An 11,113-nucleotide genomic window follows, 5' to 3' on the forward strand; every position below is an offset into this window, starting at 1 on the left:
AAATGAACGGTATAGCAGGTACGTAGGTAGGCAGGCTAACGTGGTGGGCGGGGGGGGGGGGGGTGGAATCGGAAAAGACGCCGTCCGAGAGGAGGAGGAAGTAAGAGATGACGTGAGAGAAGGACAGGATGTAAACCCGGAACGCCGCCAGGAAGCAGGAAAAAGGATCCGTTTTCGGCAAGGTGGAGGGGTGGGGGTGTCTGTTCGTGTCGGAAAGCGAGGAGGGCGGGGGGAGGGACGATGCAAGGAGGCCTCGTCGACATGCCCTCTCCCTCCTACTTTCACCACCACACACCGCTGCCTGTCCCACCACATCTCTGCGTCCGTACGTCTGGCTGTAGCAGCAGCCGTACTGCAGTGCGTGTATGTCTGTGTGCGTATCATAACGTGGCTTGCCCGTTCACTTTCGTTCGCTCGGTCGAAGTCCCGTGGCGAGCCTCCGCCGCCACGGGTGATCATGCCGCTATGCTGCACGGGCGAGGGAAGAAACCTCCGGTGTTTATAAATAAACACGCGCGCAGCTAGCGTCGGACTTCTCACGCTGGCCGGCTCTTGCGTTGCTTGTGCGTGTAGGTTTGTGATGCCCAACGGCGATGGAATCTGTAACGGTTGCCCGAGCTGTTACGTTTGAAGCGGCGGTCGCCGTTTGTACTGCTGTATCGTTGAGTACCAAGAAACTGGGCAGCCACTACTTGTGGAAGCAGTCATTACGGCGTCTGCCGTGTAGCGTAAGTTGAAGGAAGTAAACAGGCGAAAAAAAAAAAAAACGAGAATGAAGAGACGTTTTTATCTCGATCGGAGAGTTTGTCGAAGAAGTGTGGCGTGAGATGCAGTGGCGATGCGCCTACAGATATCGACTTTGCGACGAAAAAGAAAGATGGCCACTGGGGTGACGTAATTCTTGTAAGAACTCCAGCCACCTCTTCCTTTATTTTGGCGTGACGTAACGGGCTGGAAGTTTCTTTTTTTCCCATTTCCGCGAAGGTATGCGGTCTAGAAGGGGTGCGTGTGGCACGATTCTTTACGAGACAGAGAAGAGTCACGTGCTTATAGGATGTGTATCTCTTTCTTTATCTCTCTTTGCAAGGTCCTTCACGAGTCACATTCGTATGGATGGACGACACTTACACAGACGTAGCCAGAGGGGGGGGGGGGGGTGTTTGCAAAGAATTCCCTCGCCTCTCTCTACACCCCCAGGTATTTAAGTTTATATGTGTATATGTACACGCACATCCCAATCCTCCACCTAATCCTATCGCGTGTGCAGAACCACAGAAAGTCGAGCTTACTGGTAGGGATTCATCGTCAAAGACGGCAAGTTGTGCAAACACGGACACGAAAGAAGAGAGCCAGACAGCCCAAACGGACTTTGTTTAGCGTTGCTGACAAGTGGTAGCCACATATCCTGAACGAGGCTTCGCCATGTACCTCAATTTAATTTGGCCCCCTGTTTATTGGGAAACACTTTAGCCGCATTTGCATATTCAAATGTGTTAAGAGGAAGCTTTACTCTGGGGCCCTCAACGCGTTTCCGCATTGAAATGCAAATGAAACGAAGAGACGACCCTCTCTTTAGATAACAGCGGAGCGCATTAGGGTGGAGTACAGCAGGGGTCTCAAACACGCTACCCGCGGACCGCATGCGGCCGGCGGACATTTTTTTCCAGCGGCCCGGCTCGAAAATGACTGCCTTCGTCCCATATTCTTGTTTTATTTTTTAAATAAGTATGTTCATGAGCTACACAGGTGTGACTGGTTTCAAGCATTTTTTTCGTGAGGAAACCCATGCGGTCACCCTGTGTTAAAACATAACCGTGAAACAAAAACTCTATTTCACAATCGGCCTCCAGATTTTATTCGTTCTGCAGAGCGGTATCGATGTTTTTCGAATCCTGCGGCCAAATTCTCTTCAGAAATGGCCCATATATGAGATATGGGAAAGTCAACCTTAGCTGACATTTCTTGCAAATTAGCTCACCCCCCCCCCCCCCCGCTTTTAACTTCTTCACTCTCTCGGCCCACTAAATTGCGCGACTACCCGCCAGCTTGAGGCCACTGGAATACAGGAACGCGTAGCTTCGAGATCTTACTTTATTTTTATTTTATTTAGTACATACTGCAGCACGAAGACCAATCAGGAGGGGCAAGATAAGGAATGAAATTTTAAAAAGTTTAGGAGCTCTTGCCCCATCGAGAAAATGGGGGCGTGTGGTGGTGGTAGTGGTTTGAAGAGGAAAAGGCGCCTAATTTCTGCAGCCCGGTCGGGAGCACGGCGCAGCGCCTTGGGTGGGGGGGGGGGGGGGGGGGGCGTGTCTGACATAGTGCCTCCCCTGTTTCCTCTCTTTCTTTCTTTCTATCGCATTGCGCAATGCTCCCTCCTAACTGTTTCCTTCCTCCATGCCGGGAATTGGACCATCATTTACGTGCCTAGAAGCGCAACACTTGAGTTGTTACAGGCAACAACGACGGTCACGCGTTCACATCCAGGCAACAATGAAATGGGGCAACGTGAAACGACAAGCGGCCTCGATGTACGCCATATCGTAGACGGCTGATCGCCGACAGGCCCAACGATCGAGAGAGCATCAATTATTGGAAAACGGCGCGTACAAATACCCTCGTGACCGGCGCAGCTTCGAGGGCCGCACTTCTGTACGTTCGCCGGCACCGGGTCCTTCACGTACGACGCCGCCACCATAATTTACGAGTTATAAAAGCTTCGTTTCAATAGATATATACAAATGATTATTACAAGCAGTCCTACCAGAAGACAAGCTTAGACTACAAACATGATTAAAATTACATTTGTAGAAAACAGATTGCACAAATTTGTAAAAAAAAAAAAACACTGCTATGCGCACAAAGAAAAAGCAAACACAAGTTAGATAATGAGTTGTAATTATCCGGTGGTTGTCTTGCTTTTTGTGTTAATTCCAGTGTATATTTCTTTTCATTTGTGCTTACTGATTTGCGGTCACAAGAATTACACTTTTGCAATTTTATATCCAGCTGCAAAATATTGGTTTATCTTTGTATAACTATTCAATGTTTTACGTGCACTTTTACTGTTACGTATGTTTCCTTGTGTAAGTTTTCAATCACTTTCGTTTCTGCGAATGCTAGTGTGCAAACTGCTGTTGTTACAGGTGGGAGGACCTCGTCAGGCTTAATGCCTTTTGTCCTCTCTTTCCTAAGTGTGAGTTTGTACACTTGAAAAAAAAAATCAATTCAATTCAATATAAACAAGAGACAATATCAACAATGAACTTTACACGAACGGATACGTGAGTTTTTCGAAGTCAGGAAAGCCACGTCCTTGACTCTGTACCGACAGCAGGAAGCATAATTTTGTTTTGAACGCCTCTCATTTTTCGCGATCGACAAAAAGTTGCCGAAGATAGCGCCCGTCCTGTGTCCGTTGCTCTATGTGAATGTGTGTTTTCGCTCTTTGATATTCCCAAAAGCCATGCACCATCTCGCCGAATGTCAAGTTTTGTTTAAACTTCGTCGCATTAGGTTAAGAGGATGCGGCTCAAAATAACTGCAGCCATTCGCCTGTATTGGTATGAGAGCTCGTGCGAGGCAAAGCTTTCCCATTAGGCGCAGATACGTTCCAATCAGGCAAAGCATAGGAAACCACTTTAATAAAGCTCGATGGTCTCCATTATTTACTTGAACGACAATGTATGCCGAGCTAACTACAGTTTTTCTTCTCCTTTTTTTTTTTACTTTCACCATGTGGCTGGTGCAGCATATATCCTTAGCTGCTTTTGCACCACTAAACCCAACATCACAAATCTTTACTTGACCGTCTTACTTGAGTTTAATCTAGATAGCCTTTGTCTATTCTTACAATTCGTCTCTATTAATCACGCACAGAAAGTCTCGGTCCATTCTCCTGACGCCAGGAAACTCATCTGCATAATTCTTTTCACGGTAATCACTCTTTGGAAGCTCAGACAACCTTGTGCTGTACCAACATTTCCTTGTTTGGATTTGAGCCTTAACAAAACAGTCTTCCGCTTTGTGGTCAAAAAGATATTAAAGATTAGCTGTGTGTATTAAAAATAATCTTTCGTCGCCCTGTTTCACGGAAAAGATCAAGTATATCTCCCAGAGTTTGGGCCTTCCGGCAACATTAAAGCGACTACCTGCAAGAAACGGCGCCAGATATGGAAAACCGCAAATGCAAAGACGCTTTACTAACAAAGATAGTTTGGCCATAGGTGGCGCTGATGCATTTTCTGTTACATAGGTACTAGCACGAAAAATCAAATGTCAAGTGACAAGTGGACTATTTTCTGCCACTCGAAGGCGGCCCTGCAGCCTCTACTGTCAGCCTTACGCCGCGGGCCACACGAACAGCTCGTACTAGAGACAGCAGAGGTTATCCACCACCTAACTGAGAAAGGACATCAAATCACTTTTCAGTGGTTACCCACCCAGTCACTGCGGAATCATCGGCAATGAACGGGCCGATCAAGCTGCCCGCTCAGCCCACGCAGAAGACCGATCCTGTCCTGTGCCAACCTGTCTAGCGCTCTGTCCTGCCTTGTTCTTTTTCGATCGATAGATCTACCCCTCCAAGTACAACCCGGAAAACACCTCGTTGCGTCAATGTGACCTTCAAGTGGCTGCATCAAAGTTCACTGCGTGTTCATGCCGAGAGCGCGCCGACGGCGCCCAGCAGCATCTCTGTGTTGTCTTGTAGTGCAACAGATTGGCTCCCTCATCGCGGCGTGTAGTCGAAGCGTGTAGACTTCTAGTGGTCCTCGCTTAAACCAAAACATTCGATAAAGTTAAATCTCTGCAAACTAATGGTCTCATCCTTTCCCAAAGCAAGCTATTCCGAACTGTCGCTCGGCAAACTTGGTTTAACCGCGTTCAACCATGGCATAGTTCTTTCTTCCGTTTGGCTTTTCGCGCTATTAATTATGTCGCAAAAAAAGCGTTTCGCTAATCGTGCTGTGATTATGCAAAAGGCCAGTAGTTAATTAAGCTGCGCACTCATTCCGGCGAGAGTCGTCACGTTTTTAATCCCGCGCCATCTTGCTAGGCCTTATTTGGAATCCGGGGGGAACCCACTGGACGTTGAAGCTTTGTGTCGTTCGTTACAACCCTTTGCAGGGACTCATTGATTTTCCAGAAAAAAATCATCCTCGGAGCTGCTCGCTGCGTGACGCCGAAGTTGGGAGCTTAGGCACCGGTGCGTTTACAGCGACAGCTGTTTGAGATGCGATTTCTTCTCCGGCCGTTTTTGGCGCCGTAGTTGTTCCGCTCGCCGCCGCGCCGCCGCCGCCGTCCTTTGTCCCGTAACCAGGATCGCCTCCGAAATAAGAAAAAAAAAACTAAATAGAAAAAAAAATCCAGGATGGAACACGAGGTTCGAACCTGGGCCCCTGCGAGGGAGCCCAGTATTCCACCTCTGAGCCATGCCGGTGCTTGAAAACATGCCTGTGCAAAAAGGTCCTATACGGGCCCTGCATGTCGGAAGGACCACATTAGCTATTGCCAATATAGCGTGTGGTAGAAGATTAAATAAGCACCAAGCGTCCCGCACAACGCGAATTCCTGTACCAGGCGTTCAAACAATTTGCGGGAATTGCGCAACGAGCAGGTTGTTGAATGCTTCCAACCCATTACAAAAGGGCCTCTGCCATAATTCTTCATCGTCATCAGGACGCAGAATCAACCAAATGCGCATAATCCCCTTACATGCGTTTAGCAGTACCAACGCTCTCTGTAGAATGACGAAAAATGGCACAGTACCTGCTGCCCTACTTCTAAAAAATTACAATTATTTATAGCGTAGTGGGTTCCTCGCAAGTGCACTTGTATTGGTTGCCAAGGAAGCCCATAAGCGCATGATCCATTACCTCGGGGTCTCAATAAAATTCTTCGCCCCCCCCCCCCCTCCCCCGTCTCTCTTCCACGTCAACGTATACAGCATGACGGGAGAGGGAAATAGCGACCGGGCGTCACCCAATGCAAATTACATAACTGGTGGGCCGTTTAAAGATTCCAACCCATTACAAAGGGCTGAGCCATAATTCTCCATCGTCATCAGTCGTAACGTCAACAAAGTGCACATAATGCCTTACAGACGTGTAGCTGGTGCCTCGCTTTCTCCATAGAATGACGAATAATGGCTTAGTGGGTGCTTCCCAACTTCACAAAAAATTTTGATTTGTGGCGTAGTGGGTACCTTTCTAGTGTACTTGTATTGTAGCCCCAAGAGAGCTTAACGGGCTCTAGAAACGCCGCTCTTCCAGCTTTCGCTGTGACTGTGCTGCGGTTTCAGCGCAGGCCTGGCGTTTTTTGTGTCCACGCATCATGCACCCTCTTTCGGTGTTCGAATTGTCTCACAACGCCCTCTTGACGCTGTATATACTCCGTTTCATGCATCAGCTGCAGCGTTATGGAAGCTATGTAGCAATACTTCTTGCAGTAGAGTCGTTCGCACCAAGAAATAATTAAGTGATTTTGCCACCCGTAATGTGATTTTAACAGCGGAGCTATTTAAGCTCGGCAAACTTCCGATTCGCACTCGCGACAACTATCATCACCATGAACCGGCACGCGTTCTCTTCGTCCTCTTTTTCAACTTCTGCTTTCGCTCCCCGAACACGTGCGCCTGGCGCGCGCGCTCCCGCTGCGCCGATTCCTCCGGCGTGGGATGCAATAACATGAACGGGCGAGAGAACGAGCACGAAGAGAGAGAGAGAAAAGGGGAAAGAAAGAGAAAGAGAGAAATAGAGAGAAAGAAAGGGAAGAAAGAGAAAAAAGACAGAAAGATAAAGATATAGACAGGCAGGGAGAAAAGAAAGAATAAGAGAAGAGCAGAAACAAAGGAAGAGAGAGAAAGTGATAGAAAGAAAGAGGAAACGCGAAGTAGAGACAGAGAAAAAAAGAAAGAGAAAGGGATAGAATGAGCGAGAACAAGAGAGAAGGAAATCATGCCCTACACGACATAGATGTCATGACTGTCATGCTACCACCTGTCATTTACGTTCATCACACAGTCGCGTCACGCAATACCAATGTTGGTGTACGTGAAGATAGCGAAACGGCCGCGAGCAGACCACGAGCGTGGCATGTAAATCATGCTGTACATGACATAAATGTCATGACTGTCATGCTACCACCTGTCATTTATGTTCGTCACACAGATCGCGTCACGCAATACCAATGTTGGTGTATGTGAAGCTAGCGAAACAGCCGCGAGCAGACCACGAGCGTGGCATGTAAATCATGCTGTACATGACACTGCATGTCATGATTTTTATGTTACCGCCTGTGATTTATGTTCTTCATACAGTCACGTCACGCAATAGCAAATATGGTACATGTCCTAATAGCGAAACGATCGCAAGCGCACCATGAGCGGGGCATGTATGTCATGGCGTACATTACATGCATGTTATGATTTTCATGTTGTGACCTGTCATTTATGTTCGTCATACAGTCATGTTATGTCATACCAATTTTGGCATACATCCCATTAACGAAACAGCCAGGAGAGCCCAAAGTCGTAGGCGGATAGATAGATAGATAGATAGATAGATAGATAGATAGATAGATAGATAGATAGATAGATAGATAGATAGATAGATAGATAGATAGATAGATAGATAGATAGATAGATAGATAGATAGATAGATAGATAGATAGATAGATAGATAGATAGATAGATAGATAGACACGTTCGCTAAGAAATGCTTCGCATTAAAAAAAAAATGACGCATGGCGTAATAGCCTAAGGCAGCGCGCTGCTGAGCGAGGGGTCGCATGTTCGAATCCCCGGACGCGCGCTTCCGAATTTTTCTTCTGAATTATTTTTATTTATGGCATTTATTTATATTTATTTCTATTTATTTAAAGTATTTTATAGGCTTTTTATTCATTTATAGTTTTTCCACAGCCTCTCTTTCCTTTGCTTCTTTTTCCTTCTTTCCTTCTTTCCCTTTCCTACCCTTCCTTCCATTTTCTTTCTTTCTTTCTTTCTTTCTTTCTTTCTTTCTTTCTTTCTTTCCTTGCTTACCGTCTTCTTTCTTCCTTCCGCACCTTCTCTTTCCTCCCGTCCTTGCACTATCTTTCCTTCCTCAATTCCTTTCTTTCCTCCCTACCTCACCTTCGCTTTCCTTCCTTCCCTTTGCTTCACTTTCCTTCTTTTGCTTCCTTACCTCCTTCTTAGTTCCGTACCTTCTCTTTCCTTTGTCATTTTCTTCCCTTTCTTCCTGTCTTTCTTTTTCCTCCCTTTCCTTCCTTGTCTTCTCCTTCTTTCCTTACCCTCATTTCTTTCTTTGCGTCTCTTTCCTTCCATCCCTTCAATCATTTCCTTAGCTATTTCCTTTCCTTCCCTCCTTTATTTCCAACTCCTTTCCTTCTCTTTCCTTCCTCCCTTCCTGCCTCGTGGGTTAACCGAGACTCATCTGCGCACACTCTCAGCCGCCACGCCTTAACTTCTTTTGTCGCGGTTTCGTGGCAGCCGACACTGCCCCAGCGTACCTGCATTCTAACCCAGCCGCGTACGCCGGGATGGAAACGGAATACGTCGAGCTTCTCTGTGGGTCGTGCCAATAAAGTTTAGACTTAATTTCCTGAGCAGACCGCGTTGAGATCGACTTTCTGCGCAAATTAACGGAATGCACTATACGAGCTCCGGTGACGCTTGTTTCGTTTTTTTTCTTTCGTCCCCCATTTTTGTTTTGTTTTTTTCGCCATAGTTTGTCGTTACACGTCTTTGCTTTCTTGGATTGGGGCGTGGTGGTTGTCGACGCGTCATTTCTTTCTTTCTTTACTCTTTTTTTCGGTAATCTGCCCGTATGGAAGCTTCACTTCGGCAGATTATAAGCTTGAGCTTCTTTCGTTCACCGACTCGAGAACGTGCTGTCACCTCCGAGTATCTTAATTGAATATCTCATTAGACACGGCCAAGTGAATAGAACAGACAATTAGGCCAGGGAAAGCGTAGAAGACGCTAATTGTTTTGTTCAACTGTAGTGTACTAATTGTGGCGTAAATTGAACTGAATTGGCAGTTATGGGTTCCGATCCCACCGACGGAACGAGTTATTTATCGTTGACTTCAATTGATTTCAATTTACGCCACAATTAGTACGCTACAGTTAAACACAAGAATTAACGTCATCTATGTTTTCCCTGGCCTATCTGACTGTTCGATTCACTTGGTTGTGTCTAAAATATAAACGAGCTCCATGAAAGAATTCTCCTTCTTTTGTTGAATCCCGTTGCATCTCGTTGAAATATAAGCTGGAGTCTCGTGGGAGCGTACTTCGTGCTGAACCGCTTGTGCTGTGTGTGCTTGGCCGTGTAAGTAAATGTATTGCCGTCTATAACGGAATACCAATACACAGAACAGGACGTGAACGGACGAAGCGACAGCGCGCCGGTGGCGATATCTTGCGATGGTCTTTGTTTTTAACTGCATGCATGCATGTACAGTCGCGCTCAATACGACTTGCAACACGGGAGCGCGTGGCCTCACAAGTCTTGCTAAACAAAGGTTAGAGCCATTTCACTCTGCGAAGGTGAATGACCGGTGGCGCTGATGGACGCACTTCCGTCTTAGCTCTCGTCGGCGTCCTTTATAAGCGCATTCTCACAATGAGCTTTCAACCCATACTCGCCTGCGCACGACCGCTCCAACGACGCGCCTATACACTCGACTGACGCGGTGGAAGACGCACGAAGGGCGTGCCGCTCAACTTTTCATCACGGCCTCCGGGATCGGCTCCCTGGTTGCGCTGCCTCCGGGATTGGCCCAGCTTTGACCGATCGACAACGTCAGTTGATGACGTCACCATGTGGCGTCCTGTAGTGACGTCATCGTGTGACATCATGATGACGTCATCGGAACATCAGAAATTGTGCAGATCTGTCATGTCACACGATGACGTCACTACGCAACGTCGTCGCTTTCTCGGCGGAGGTAACGTGTTTTTTTTTTTTCCTGTTCGTGGACGGCCGCGGACGGACACCGCAAATCAACCAGGTGTCAATAAATGTGCGAATAAATGCCCTTTGTTGGCTTGCACTATACGATGCATTCTGTCTTTTGTTGCCTGAGCGCAAGAGGCCTCGCAGCTGATGTAAGTATAAGCCTGTAAGACACTACTAAAAGCAAGCGCGCTGTGCACTGAGAAAGCTAATTATAGCTGCAACACGGATATCATAACATCCAAGTGCAATTACTATCTGTGCGCCAAACGCTAAACTTAAGCAACCAGCGCTTACGGGAGAAGCTGTAATCTGTGGTCAGAGTAAATTAATCAGGGCACAACGTCAGCGAAAACAACCCGCGTGCAAATCAAAAGCACTCGTTTGTACCGACAGCAAGCAAAGTTTCCGGGACCCGGCGGGTCGTTAATGTACGGAGAGTGGAAAAGCCCGCATTCGTTTTTTACACTATATACTACGTACAAAGTTCCAGTTTATATAAAAGGTACCTCTGCGACGCAATTAGGGACTTGTGGTTTTTTTGCCTCTGCTGTTGCAGAGACCGCCAGCGCAATCATCTGAGATACGTAGGCGCAGCAGCTAGACAGAATGTGTGACTCTCGCGCTAATATATATATTTCGCGCACGCGACGCAACCTGCCTCGTGCAATCACTAGCTTCGTGCCGAGCATTTCAATACGCGCGCTATAGGGCAACTATTTCTAAAGCTTATTACCGAAGCTTCGTTCATTCGTCGATTGTCCGTGTTTATTTACAGCATGGAGGAAGAAAAAAGAAATGAGGGAGCATTACGTCACGCGATTCCCACCGTGTCGGCCCAACACGTGATCAAAACATCAGAGCACGTGGTAGGCTTTAGTGTTTTAGTATTACCGGTGGTGTTCTGTTTTTGAACCTCTTCTGCGAGCCGGCCGGTCTGCGCCGAACAAGCGCGCTTTGATTAAAAGCTACCGGGCGCCATACCCGAAATCTCGGCAAACCTCATTTCTCGCGTGATCTTGACGCGAAAGGTCACGTGTTAGGCAGACACTGCTTGTTTCAAAACGGCTTGCCAAGACTGGCTGCGTGATGTAATGCTCTCTCCTTTGTTTTCCTTTCCTCCATGAATGACAGCGCTAGCATAGGCGTGCGAA

Source organism: Rhipicephalus sanguineus, chromosome 11 (assembly GCF_013339695.2).
Source record: "Rhipicephalus sanguineus isolate Rsan-2018 chromosome 11, BIME_Rsan_1.4, whole genome shotgun sequence".
Taxonomy (NCBI): domain Eukaryota; kingdom Metazoa; phylum Arthropoda; class Arachnida; order Ixodida; family Ixodidae; genus Rhipicephalus; species Rhipicephalus sanguineus.